The 13,339-nt window shown below is 39.2% G+C and overlaps 1 protein-coding gene across 1 annotated transcript in view; it reads right to left on the bottom strand.

Annotated features, from left to right (window-relative positions):
• LOC139723632 (prenylcysteine oxidase 1-like) overlaps positions 1 to 13,339 on the bottom strand; it is a 33,489-nt gene that overhangs the window by 6,586 nt on the left and 13,564 nt on the right. The gene's annotated exons all lie outside the window — the stretch shown is intronic.

Genomic DNA, 13,339 nt, shown 5'->3' with positions numbered 1-13,339 from the left:
CTTAGCGACCATCTGTCTTGTTTTTTATGCCTCCGCCACGAAGTGGTGCCGCAGGCATTATGTTTTCGGGTTGTCCGTCCGTCCGTACGTCCGCCCGCATTCATTTACGCGATAACTTGAGTAATATTTACTGGAATTTTACCAAACTTGGTCCAAGTATAAAGTATGATGGGGCAATTACTTGGTTAGATCTTGAGTGAAATCGGCCAAAGGTGAAAGGTCAAAAGTCAAGGTCAAGTCATGAAATTTTATCTGTTTACGCGATAACTCAAGACTGGATCAAGCAAATTTCACCAAACTTTGTCCAAAGATGATGTATGGTGGGACAATTACTTGGTTGATTTTTGAGTGAAATCGGACAGAGGTCAAAGGTCAAAGATCAAGGTCAAATCCTAAAATTTAACTTTTTACGTGATAACTCAAAACTGGATGAAGCAGCTTTCACCAAACTTGGGCCAAGGATGATGTATGATACGGCAATTAGTTGAGTAGATTTTAGTGACATTGGCAAGAGGTCAAAGGTCAAAAGGTCAAGGTCAAATGTTAAAAATGTTGCTATTTCCTCATATCCATGCAATGCCCAAAGGTATTTTCTTGAAACTTAGTGTATAGACATATATCTACTGCATAAGGATTCTCCAAGGGGAGTTTCATGTCATAAGGTCAAACGTCAAAAGGTCAAAGATTAGGTGAAAATGTTACAATTTCACTTTTCTCACAAATGGTTCAATGTAGGCCTATCTTCATGGAACTTGGTATAAACACATGTAGTGACTGGCAGGGATTATCTAGGGAATTTAGGGGTCATGGGTCAATAGTCATGGGTCAGAGGTCAAGGTCAACTCGTCCAAAATTTTACTATTTCCCTCATATACTAGTATATGCAATGCTTGCATTATTATTTTTAAAACTTGATATACATATATTACCTAATGGAGATTCTCTTGGAAATTTCCTGCCAGAAGGTCAAAGGTCAAAGGTTAAGGGTCAAGGCCAGGTTCAAATGTAAAAAAAAAAAATATTTTATACTGTAATTACACTCTTTCTTTATACCTTGAAAATTACTCAATGCATAAACTTATAAAAGGGTCAGTCAGAATTTTGCCAGTTATGTGAAACTGTTATCTCACATTGTGAAGACATTATACTATACACCTATTGGGAGAATCATGCATTATGGCGGAGGCATCAGTCGCCATAGCGACATTTCTAGTTTTTAGTTACATTTTCAGCATTTTCTTGCAAACCCTACAATGAATTTTCACCAGATTTGGCAGATAACATCTTAATGGTGATATGATCGTAATTTGTAAAAATGACCCCCCCCCCCACACACACACACCAGTCCTAAGGAGGGGGGGGGGGGGGGGGGAGGAGTTGAAGCCTCAGAGTCCCTAAACGCTTGATTTTTTTTCTTCATATGTCGAACCGAAAAAGAAAGAGCTAAGTTAGTGCTATGAAGACATTAATGACTAAAATTTCATGTTTCATTATGGCGGACCCAGGGGTGCCCTGATCGGGGGTGAGGGGGAGGAGAGGGATTTTCCACATTTTCAGCACATTCTCGAAAAATCTAGGACGGATTTTCACCCAACTTGTGAGATACAGTCATATATATGTTAATATAATCTTGATTTGTTAAAATGCGCCCCCCCCCCCAATCGCCGATGGGGGGATTTAAGCTTCACTTTTAACATCCCAAAAATGTGGATTTTTTAAAATCTTCTTCTGTCAACCGAAAAAGATAGAGCTAAGTTAGTGCTATGAAGACATTAACGCGATTAATGAATGAAATGCCATGTTTGATTATGGCGGATCAAGGGGTGCCCAGATCGGGGGGGGGGGGGGGGAGGGGTGATGGGTGGAGGGGGATATTCCACATTTTTGGCATCTTCTTGAAATATCTATGAGGGATTTTCACCAAACTTGACAGATAGCAAGATTATGGTAATAATTATGATCTTGATTTGTTCAAATGAGCCCCCCCCCCCCCCCTCCCCCACCGCCGAAGGGGGGGGGGGGGTGGGGCTGCGGGGGGTTGAAGCTTCAGCAAACCTTAACTCTGGAATTTTTAAAATCTTCTTCTGTCAAACCGATGAAGATAGAGCTAAGTTAGTGCTATGAAGACACAGCGTTAATGAATGAAATTTCATGTTTGGTTATGGCGCAGATCAAGGGGTCTCCAGATCGAGGGGGTGAGGGCAAGGAGAGGAATTTTCCACATTTTCAGCATCTTCTTGAAAAATCTACGACGGATTTTCACCAAAATTGGCAGATTGCCTCTTTACGGTGATATGCACTTAATTTGTTAAAATGAGCCCCCTCCCATACACACACACACACACACACACACACACACACCGCTTAAGGGGGGGGGGGTGAAGCCTCGGAGTCACTAAACTAAATTTTTATCTTCTTCTGTCAAACTGGAAAAGAGAGCTTAGTTAGTGCTATGAAGACAATAATGCCTGAAATTTTATTTCACGTTTGATTGTGGCGGATCGAGGGGTGTCCTTATCGGGGGGGGGGGGTGGGGGGGGGGGGAGAGAGGGGGGATTTACACATATTCTGCATCCTCTTGAGAAATCTTTGATGGATTTTCACCGAACGTGGGAGGTAGCATCTCTAGGGTAATAGAATCCCACTTTGTTCGAAGGGACAACAAATCCAAGTTGTTCCCCTTCCCCAAAGATAGGGATAAGACCAGGGTAGCCCCCACGTAATTTAGTAAGCAGACGTGAAATTTCATCAAAGTATAGATCTACCTTCTAAAAATGTGATAAAATTGTGTTCTATTACTCTTGGTTGTATAGAAAATGTCTTTAAAAAGTATGTATTCCGTTTTTTCATATGTATAGGGTTTTCAATAAAATGCTGAATTCCACCCGAACAACCCCACCCCCCTCGTCATGGTCCCTTTCAAGTTCAAGGGGCGGAGATGGGGTGGGGGGGGGGGCCTCCATCTCATCCCACCTTAAGGGTTTGGGCAGTGCTAATTTAGACAAATTGAGGTCATATCACCAGATAAATACGCTACGCTACGTTTCAAGTTTGGCAAATATCTATTATATAAGGGTTTCAATAATAATAATAATAATTGACAGTGCTTATATAGCGCATAACACATAGTGATAATGTCCCTATGCACTCAAAAAGAAGCTGAATATGTGACAAATACGCCTCCGCCGCACTTAACATAAATTCATGAATTAACTTACCATAACAGGCACCAGCACTCTATTAGCTTTTTTTTTAAAGCTGATATATAATTCTATTATCCGAGGGATGTGTCTTGAGTTTTCAGGAAAAAGACAAAAAATGTGAAAAATAAGCCTCCTTCCTACCCCCTCCCCTTTTTGGGCATCCCTTCATCTGTCATAGTAAACTTGAACCTACATCATGCATTAACTGTATTTACGGTACTATCACCATAAAGATGCTATCTGCCAAGTTTGGTGAAAATTCGTCATAGATTTTTCAAGAAGATGGAGAAAATTTTGAAAATCCCCCTCCTCCCCCCCCCCCCTGGTTACAGCTCGTTATTCCGAAGATTTATTATTCCGAAGGCTCTTTATTCCTAAGATTCGTTATTCCGAAGGTTCATTGTTCCGAATTTCATTAACGGATTAACCAGTATTCGGAATAACGAACCTTCGGAATAACGCCACAAATTTTCGGATTAACGAACCTCTAGGTATAGGGACTTTGCGTGTTTCGGATTAACGACCCTTCGGAATAACGAACCTTCGGAATAGCGAACCTTCGGAATAACGAACAGCACCCCCTCCCCCTCACCCTCACCTATCCCCGATCAGAGCACCCCTAGACCCGCCATAATCAAACATGAAATTTCAGTCATTAATGTCTTTACAGCACTAACTTTTTCGGTTCGACAGAGGTAGAAAAAAAAAATCAAGAGAATAGGGACTCTGAGGGTTCAACCCCCCCCCCCCTCCTCGTCGGCGGGGGGGGGGGGGGGGATTCAATTTAACAAATTAAGATCGAATCACCATAAATATACTATCTGCCAAGTTTGGTGAAAATCCGTCATAGATTTTACAAGACTACGCAGAAAATGTGGAAAATCCCCCTTCTCCCCCTCACACCCCTTATCAGGGCACTCCTGGACCCGTCATAATCAAACCTGAAATTTTAGTAACTATAGTGTCTTCATATAACGTAGTTCCACATTCTTCGGTTCAACAGAACAAGATTACAAATTCCAGAGTTTAGGGACCTGAAACTCCAACTCCTCCTCTCCCCCCCCCCCCCTTTGGCGGTGGGAGGGGGTGGGGCTCATTTTACCATATAAGACCATATCACCGTAAAGATGGTATCTGCCAAGTTTGGTGAAAATCCTTCTTGAGATTTATCAAGAAGATGCAGTAAATGTGGACAATCCCCCTCCTCTCCATCACTTTCCCTCTCCCCACCCCCAATCAGAGCACCCCTGGATCCGCCATAATCAAACATGAAATTTCAGTCATTAATGTCTTCAAGTCACTAACTTAATAGCTCTATCTTTTGTTTTTGTTCGACAGAAAAAGATTTTTAAAAATCCAGAGTTTAGGGACTCTGAGGCTTCAACTCCCCCCCCCCCCCCTTTTCGGCCGGGGGTGGGGGGGGGGGGAGGATTGGGAGCTAATTTCAATTCATAAAGATCATATTACCGCAATGAGACTATCTGACAAGTTTAGTGAAAATCTGTCCTAGACTTTTAAAGAAGATACTGAAAATGTAGAAAATCCCTCTCCTCCCTTCACACCCCCCCCCCCCCCATCCGGACACCCCTGAATTCGTCATAATCAAACATGCAATTTCAGTCATTAATGTCTTCATAGCACTAGTTTAGGGATTCTGAGGCTTCAATTTGAAGACTCCTCCCCACTTATCGCCCCGTGCCCTGCAACCCTGGATCTGCCATTAAACGTGAACTCCTGGCATCAATATCTTTAACGAACCAACCTAGCTCATTCTTATTTGGTTATATAATACAAGAAGAATTTCGATAATACCGTAGTTCTGGGACTTTGACGCCCCCCCTTTTTTTCGGGGGGCGGGGGTGGCTACTATATAAACAAATTGAGATCCCATTGCCATAATCGTGCTACCTGCCAATTTTGTTGAAAATTTGTCAAGGATTTCATTAAGAAAATCTAAATGGTGGAAATTCATGGGCAGTTTTGATGTGGAGTTTATCTACTATCTTTATACACAATATCGCTAAAGGAAATGATTTGCACATTTCCCGGCGACGTTTTGCACTTTTCCCGGCAAAATTGAACTTTTGCACATTTCCCGGCGTCATGTTTGCACATTTCCCGGCGAGACGTTTGCACATTTCCCGGCGTTTGCACATTTCCTGGCAAGACGTTTGCACATTTCCCGGCGTTTGCACATTTCCCGGCGAGACGTTTGCACAATTCCCGGCGTTTGCACATTTCCCGGCGTTTGCACATTTCCCGGCTCCACAGCTCGCCCCCTATGATGGCTATACATAAACAAAACAAAACAAAAAAGGAAAAGAAAATGAAAAAGGCTAATGAGGACGTTGTAAGGAGAAATAGGTTTCTCATACCAGTTGGGCATAATCATTTTGCCCATTAATTTTTTATAAGCTACATTCGCATGCCCGACTCAATCCACGGCATACCAAGTTTGCATATTTTGCTCAAATGCACAATAATGCCAAAACAGATTGATAAATCTCCAAATGCCTCAATACAATGAACGCTTCACTCACGATTCCATTCCACACACAGATAGCCTGCATGCATGGTGATGGAATAGTGGTGATCCACATACGTTTTTTTTTTGTTTTGTTTTTCTATCAGTTGTTCACGTGTCTATGCAAAAGTCATGCCTCCCAAACATGCACAATAATGTATTTTCTGGCCATGTTGAAGGAAAAATAATCATATAGCCTTGTCTTAAAAATGACATCACAGCCAAGCCTAATACTTTCTCTGCGACTTTGCTTGCTGCATGTCTAGCACTTGTAGTAGCAGAAACATTTTTATGAAAAGTTGCATGTCCTGAAAAACATGTTTTCTAAAGCACTATGCATTGCAGGGTCATGAAAATGTGGCACTAAAAAGTTTGTATTGTGGTACACATAATCTAGTCCTTTCAAGGAAAAAAAAAATGGACAATGTGTTCAGCACCAGTGTTCAATACACTGAGTCCATGAGGCTTATAGCCATGATGCCTCAGTATCAAAGGTAGACAGAAAGATCCGTCTGTCCGGAGGACTCTTATATACAATGTATTTTGCCATTAACGCTGTCCTCCGTAGACAGACGGAAGGTATCAGTACCCATTGCTGTGTGGATGTTCTTAACCACTGTCTCTATGGAAAATTGGGTGAGGTACCTCACCCTTCCCGATTGCGTCTAATTCACAGCCCTAGGTCGGCAAATTTGAGCTTGTATAGTGAAATTAGCTCGATATTACACTCACCAGATTAATGAATAATCAAACATTTTAGTAGAATTTTCAACGTAAAACACAGCCTGTCTCGTCGTCGCGTTCAAACTGCAGAAACATACACTATGAATCTATTAGCCAATCACATGCGAGGTAGTTTCTACGTGTTTCTTTTACTAAAACACGTACCTCGCATGTGATTGGTTTACAGATTCAAAATTGCGACTTACTGCTTGCGAATGGCAATGTTGCGATATCGATAAAATTTCTGCGTTATACCCGAGTTTATGTATTTCGATTGCACAATGTGAGAAATTTATCCCAAATATTGCTGCGTAATGTGTCATGTCATGTCAAACTTGTTTGAATGTAAAAAAGCTGTCTGAAATTTGGTTTATCGTAACGTTTGATCTGTGCGCGACTGCTCCACACAGGAGCCGCAATCATTGACTTCGGTCTATATACGGAGGGGATCCGTGAAGCCAGACGCAGTCTCTGCGGAACATTCCCCGACGGACAGACACAGACCGATCTTTCGGTCAATATCAAAGGGTACTACCTGGCCTTGATGCTCCTCAAAAATTGAAAAGGTTTCAGGCCCATACTGGCTTTGACCCTTCTGGGTGAATGTAGAGCTCTAGAAAATTCAATAAGTTTGAAGACAAACAAATGAGTTTTCCCCACCTTTTCATAGATAGCTACACTGTCAGTATTTAGTGTCAGTAATTGTAGCGCCTGATATGTTTTTCCAGAATGTGTTCTGTTTCTTTTCATTTCTAGACGCATAGTAGAAAGATCTACGTACCGGTAGATCTAAGCAAAGCATTACGATTTTCCTGACATTAATATTATGATAAAGATATGCAATATTTATGAATATTTTTATTTAAAAAAAATGAGTGGCCTAGAAACTATGGCAAAAAGTAAATATGCTCAAAATACCCCAAGCAGTCTAGCTAGGTTACACTGTAATGGCCATGCACAATGCAATAATGGTGTTCATGCCGCACGCAGGCGATTGGTATGTTTTACACCACACGAGTTGTAACATATGGGACTGGGATCTGCACCAACTGACTGTCGCCAGGAAAACAGGCAAATAACAACCAAACCCAAACTAACATTACAAGACTCTTCTTGGGTTTGGTTTTGGGCAGAATATCGAAAATACCAACTGATGACGCAAGTGCTTGTCCGCCCCTAAACCCCGGCACCCACCACCGATTGCACAGAAATATCGCTACAAGTAACACCCTTTCACGCATACTAGTACACAACATCTGACTATCGGCCTGCGTTTGTTAAGGTCTTAAAGTGTAACCCGGTCTTAAAGTGTAACTCGGTGCCTAGGCTTCTGAAAATGTGTCTCACATATAGAGCGCCACTGTGGTTTTGGATAAGTTTATAGGCCAGTTCTTTCTGTCGTCTGCTCACACACCATCCGTGGTTTTGAGTACGTTATCAGCCAGTTCTTTCCGTCTTCCGCTCGCTTGCTATAAGAATTGCACTTTGAAAGTTTCGAAAATGAATTGCAGAGTATTGTTATTGTGGTGTTTGTTCCTGTTTACATCGCTATTTGAGTGTCAGTGTCAACCACGTCCAGGCAGAAAATCAGATGATGATGGCGAAGAAAGGCTCGGCGAATGGCAAGAAGATGGACAGTCATTTGCGTGTCGAGGCAGTGGTGATGCTGGCATTCCAGCTGCAGTATTTCAAATCCAACCTACTCGGCGTTAGCATTCCAGACTCATTTTTGTACTTGTTGTAGTAGTGTGTGATGATATAAAAAGCAATGGATTGTACATAGGACTACAATCATATCGATGATTGTTCAACTTGAGTTGTTTTCAGTTGCCAAATAACCTCTGTGACTTGGAAGTCATTCAGACTGGGACTGTAACAAGTCTCCCAATCTTGCCATTTCTGATGTATACATGCATACATGTTAATTATATTCCAGCTATTCCACTGCCAGTTGACCTATTCAGCATTCTGGTATTCCAAGCTGTAGTATTGCATTTGTTGTAGTAGTGTGTGACGGTATCTAAATAAACTAATAATCTGTACACATTCTACGATCGTCAAAATTTACAATGTATGTTGCATTCAGTTGCCAAAGTATCCTGTATGAAAAGTTTTCTATTCAAACATTTGTTAAATATCTACTTTGGAGAGTCATTGTACCTGGGAGTGTGACAAGGTTTCAATCTTGCCATTTCTATAGTCATTTATTTCACGATTTCACGGGTATTTTAGCTTTTTATCAGCAATATATTTGTTTATCCATATAATTCCTTTTTTTTAATTTGATGCATTAGTGTGCAAAAAATATTGTATGTAAATGTTAACTGTTACCATAAGACACAAGCAAATTCGGAATTTGTAATAGGCTTGGTTTTTGCTCTTTTTGTTCTCAGTGTCTTAATAAATATTCGCTAAAGATATTTTCTCAGCTTTTTAGTAATCATAATGGAATCTTACACATAAGAGCCTTTGAGGGCAGATTTAGAAACATATAATATGCATTGCATTGTCGAAAAGGGCATTATCAGTGATGGCATATGACGCAATACTGTCGGTGTGGAATTCAAAAGAATAGTGTGGCAATCCTCCCCTCCCAAACAATGCTCAGGAGGGGACTGTGAAATGGGCTCCATACGTGTGTGCAATGTTCCCTTGAACTATCAAAGTAGATTATTGCACGCTGTATAACGTACATATTGTCACTCTGAGGTGACCAACCTTATTTATGTATGATGCACGTCATGTCAAGATACATTTTTAATATTGTATACCTCGGAAAGGATTTGGTATACTGTGCAGTGTGTATAAGCGACTGTCAGCAGAGTCACGTTATATTTTCATAGCTAACTAACTCATTTATATCAGAACTTTTATATTTGCTATGGTTTTAGAATAGAAAAAGTACATTTATTTTGCATGCCTATATTTCAACATGTCATAGATAAAGAAATATTATAATTTTCTTCCCTATACTTACAAGATTCCATCATGATATGAAGAGCGCTTATATTTTAAGAGGCGTTATAGATGAAGAGGTGGATGACAGATGAGGATATGACGGATTAAATAGCACTGAAAGGGGGGGGGGGTGGAATGACAGGAATGTGTGCAAACCATCATACTGGCAACCTAAATTTAAGAAGTGAAAATTGCCATCTTTTCACAATTTGGTTTGGTAGCTAATCTATGTATAGCTTGATATATGTGAGTGTCTCGTGTCAGTGTGTTGTTAACGCGTGATGTGCGAGTGTCTTGTATGACTTTAAGCAGCAATATGATACTGTCTTGTACATGTTAAAACCTCAGTCTACAATAGTATTTGATATACCAAGCAACTTTTCCTTATCATAGTGACTTGTAAAATGTTTGTACACTTAATAATCACAATAGGGATGATCATTTCTGTATGCAGGGTATTTTGTGGGGTGTTTTCGAGAACAATCATGTGCAATAAACCGCACATTACACACAGAGAAATTACGGTTCTAATTTGCACCCTAGAGGGTGCATATTGTTGTAACACCAGCGGCTCCATTTAGGGTTCTATTTTTGGGGGTGCTTATTTAGCACCCTATATTTAACACCATATATGGTGCATATTTGCACCCCTCCATTGGGTTCCCTTTCTGCACCCAATAGGGTTCATATCGTTGTAACACCAGCGGCTCCATTTAGGGTTCTATTTTTTGGGGTGCATATTTGCACCCCTCCATTGGGTTCCCTTTCTGCACCCCATAGGGTGAACAAAAATTCAGGTGCAAATTTGCACCCTTTCTGGTTCATATCGTTGTAACACCAGCGGCTCCATTTAGGGTTCTATTTTTTGGGGTTCTTATTTAGCACCCTATATTCAACACCCAAAAAGGTGCAAATATAGACCTCTATGCAGGGTTCCTCTTCTGCACCTCATACCTGCACCCATTATGGTTCATATTGTTATTGTCGTAATTTTGCACCCTATGGGGTGATAAAGTCACCGCAATATAGGATGCAATACAATCTGCACACGTCTCTATATAGGGTTACCTTTCTGCACCCCATATGGTGAAAATTATAACCTTTTTGTTAAAACCAAAAATAATTATATACTGGATGCCTTCACTAACTTCACAAACAATTACCTAAGGTCTACTGGATGCCTTCACTGACTTCACAAGTAACTAAGGTAACACTCCAGACATGAAGCAAAATAGCATGCATACAGTACAGTATATTTACACACAGTTTCTCAGTCAATTAAAATTGAAGTCAGAGACTTCAATTCAACAACAAATAGAACATAAACATGATGAATACAGTGCATACTTACATATAGATTATTAACATTTTAATATATGTCTCATGGAAGAGGGACAAGTTAACAGCGATTTTCTTTTTCATGGTTTACTTTAAAGTGAACATGAAATATACATTGTATTTCTACAAATTCTAATACGAGATGCATATTTTGTCATAAAAAGGGCAATGTAAATCAAAAATGTATGAAATTTGGTCAGTGCATTGAATAAGAAAAATAATACTCGTTCTTTCCATCACATGATTACCTTTTCTTCTTTTAAAGGAAGTTACCACATTGACAAAAAGCACTAATTCTTTTTACTCAAAAAATCCCTGAAGCTTGCGCAGAGTAATAGTAAACTATGTGACAAATATCTTTCACATTGTCCTTCTACATGTACTTCTAGAATGGATCATAGATATGACCTTGAATTTACCGGTACATCTTACGGTAATCAAAAGCACCTTTATGACGCTCTTAGACATTAACAGCGATATGTCAACTCTGATTTCTGGTACACAAGTTATTGCCAAAACAATGAAGGGTATGGCAAAGTTCTGTCATATATATTTGAAACTCACTACTTGTACTGACATATTCCATCCAATTCCAAGCTTGAGAGCTTGCAAATGTGCCCCATTATACAATTAGTATACTTCACATTTTGTTTTTCATATATAATTACACCAATGATAAGAAAGGTGAAAAAAAGAATTAAAAAATGAAGAATGCACATCTAAATTTGGTTACTTTTTTATGCACACAGCTAAAGATATGTCCCAGTTATAAATCTTGGGCAGAATAGCACATCTGAAAACACTTTTCATTGCATCAAATTAACATTAACAATTCCACAGAAAATGTTAATTCAGAAAGGGAAAATAAGGTTAACCAATCAGTGGTATTACAAACTGGACATAAAGAGGAAGGAATATGTCTTGTGAGACAAGTTTAAAAACAATTTTTTTGATACATTGTGGTTTTTTTTTTCAAGCGATGGAAACAAGAAGCACATTGTACTCAGTAGACCATAAATATAATTACACAATGTATGCAGTTTAGCCCCAACATTCAAAATATTGTAAAGAGCAGTCGATTTTTCACATTCATAAAGCAGGTATTGGTATTGGCACCATCACAAGCATAATGATCAGGAGCAAAATATATTTTTATTATGGGTACTATTATTATTATTATCATCATTATTATCATTATTACTATTACCATTAATATTTTACAGATTTATGATCATGCATGAGAAATACCTCAAGTGTTGATGTATACAGTCTCACAACTCTTCCAATCATTTTAACACTTAATTTTCACCAAACCTTACACAAATATATCAGCACTTTATACAACCTACTTAAAGAAAGCTTAAAATTATAATCAGAGTTAGAGGGCAAGTCCACCTTCATATAGACCTACATGTGGATTGAGTGAATGCGCTGCAATAAGCCAGTCCGGAGATAGCTCATGTGCACAAAGGTACAAATGACCTTTCATTTTTCTCAGTTGGTTAGGCACTTCACTCAACTCAAAGTGACATAATGCAGCAGCTTGCCCACCATAGCCATTTATGGAACTCATATTCAAAGAAAGAATGAACCTAACCAGTGTAGATGAAGTGACCAGTATGGTTCGTCAATCAACACTTAGGGAATCATCTATTTTATCAAGTGCTGTTTTGAATATGTTAACAAACTTTTTTTGTGTGTTAACATTGCCAAATACCAGGCTTGCTGTCAAGTGGATGTACTGGCAGGCACCATTTATAAGGATTCCATGAATAATCCTAGCATTACAGATGCTTATCTCAGTGAAATTAAAAAAAAAACAACCTGTCTCTCGGTACAAATAACCTTTTTTTTTCGCACATGCTCAAACTGGTACCCCGAACTGGCTTATACGATTAGAACACATCAGTAAAAAAATTGAAAAGCGGACATTCAATTCAAAAGTTAATAATCTTTAAATCCTTTTTTTGCAGTCGCATGCGTAGAACAATTCAAGGAAAACCTAAAGAGAATTTCACATTTCTTTTCTCTTAGGAAAAACATGCACATTTCCTCGACAAGTCACTGACGTAAGGGCAATGATAATAGTTTCTGCCTTCTTAAAGAGTGAAGTCCAGTGTTCTTTTATATGCAAAAAAAGTAGATATGATATGTTGAGTTTTCTCAGGTTTTGGAACAAACTCTATTTTTCAATCCTTATATCATACATAAAGGGTTTGTGAGAAAAGCATGCTTTTGTCAAGTGTCACAAAGCTACTCCACTTATGACATTGCACTGCCAGAGATTGCCAAAAATTGACATACATTGTGTGGCTGTCTACTACAAAAAACATCAGAACATCAAAAACAATCAATTCAAAGTGTGCAGGTGTTGTTGAAACACTGAGGCTATCGATGGTGAAGAAATATCTAAAATATGAACAATACAAACTAACCCTATGTAGTATGAAATATAATGGAAAGCATACTTTGAGTATTTTATATCCATTAGCAGATTCATATTTTCATCCATAATCCACCCTCCCCCCTAAAAAAAAAAGATAAAAGTGAATAGAAGTCAAGTTCTCTTAAGTTCGTTCTCTTGTATTTTTCT

This window comes from Diadema antillarum, unplaced genomic scaffold, assembly GCF_040938485.1.
Source record: "Diadema antillarum isolate AM-2024a unplaced genomic scaffold, OU_Dant_1.0 scf00000196, whole genome shotgun sequence".
Classification (NCBI taxonomy): Eukaryota; Metazoa; Echinodermata; class Echinoidea; order Diadematoida; family Diadematidae; genus Diadema; species Diadema antillarum.
Note: the sequence above shows the minus strand (reverse complement) of the source record. Positions and strands in the feature narration are given on the sequence as shown.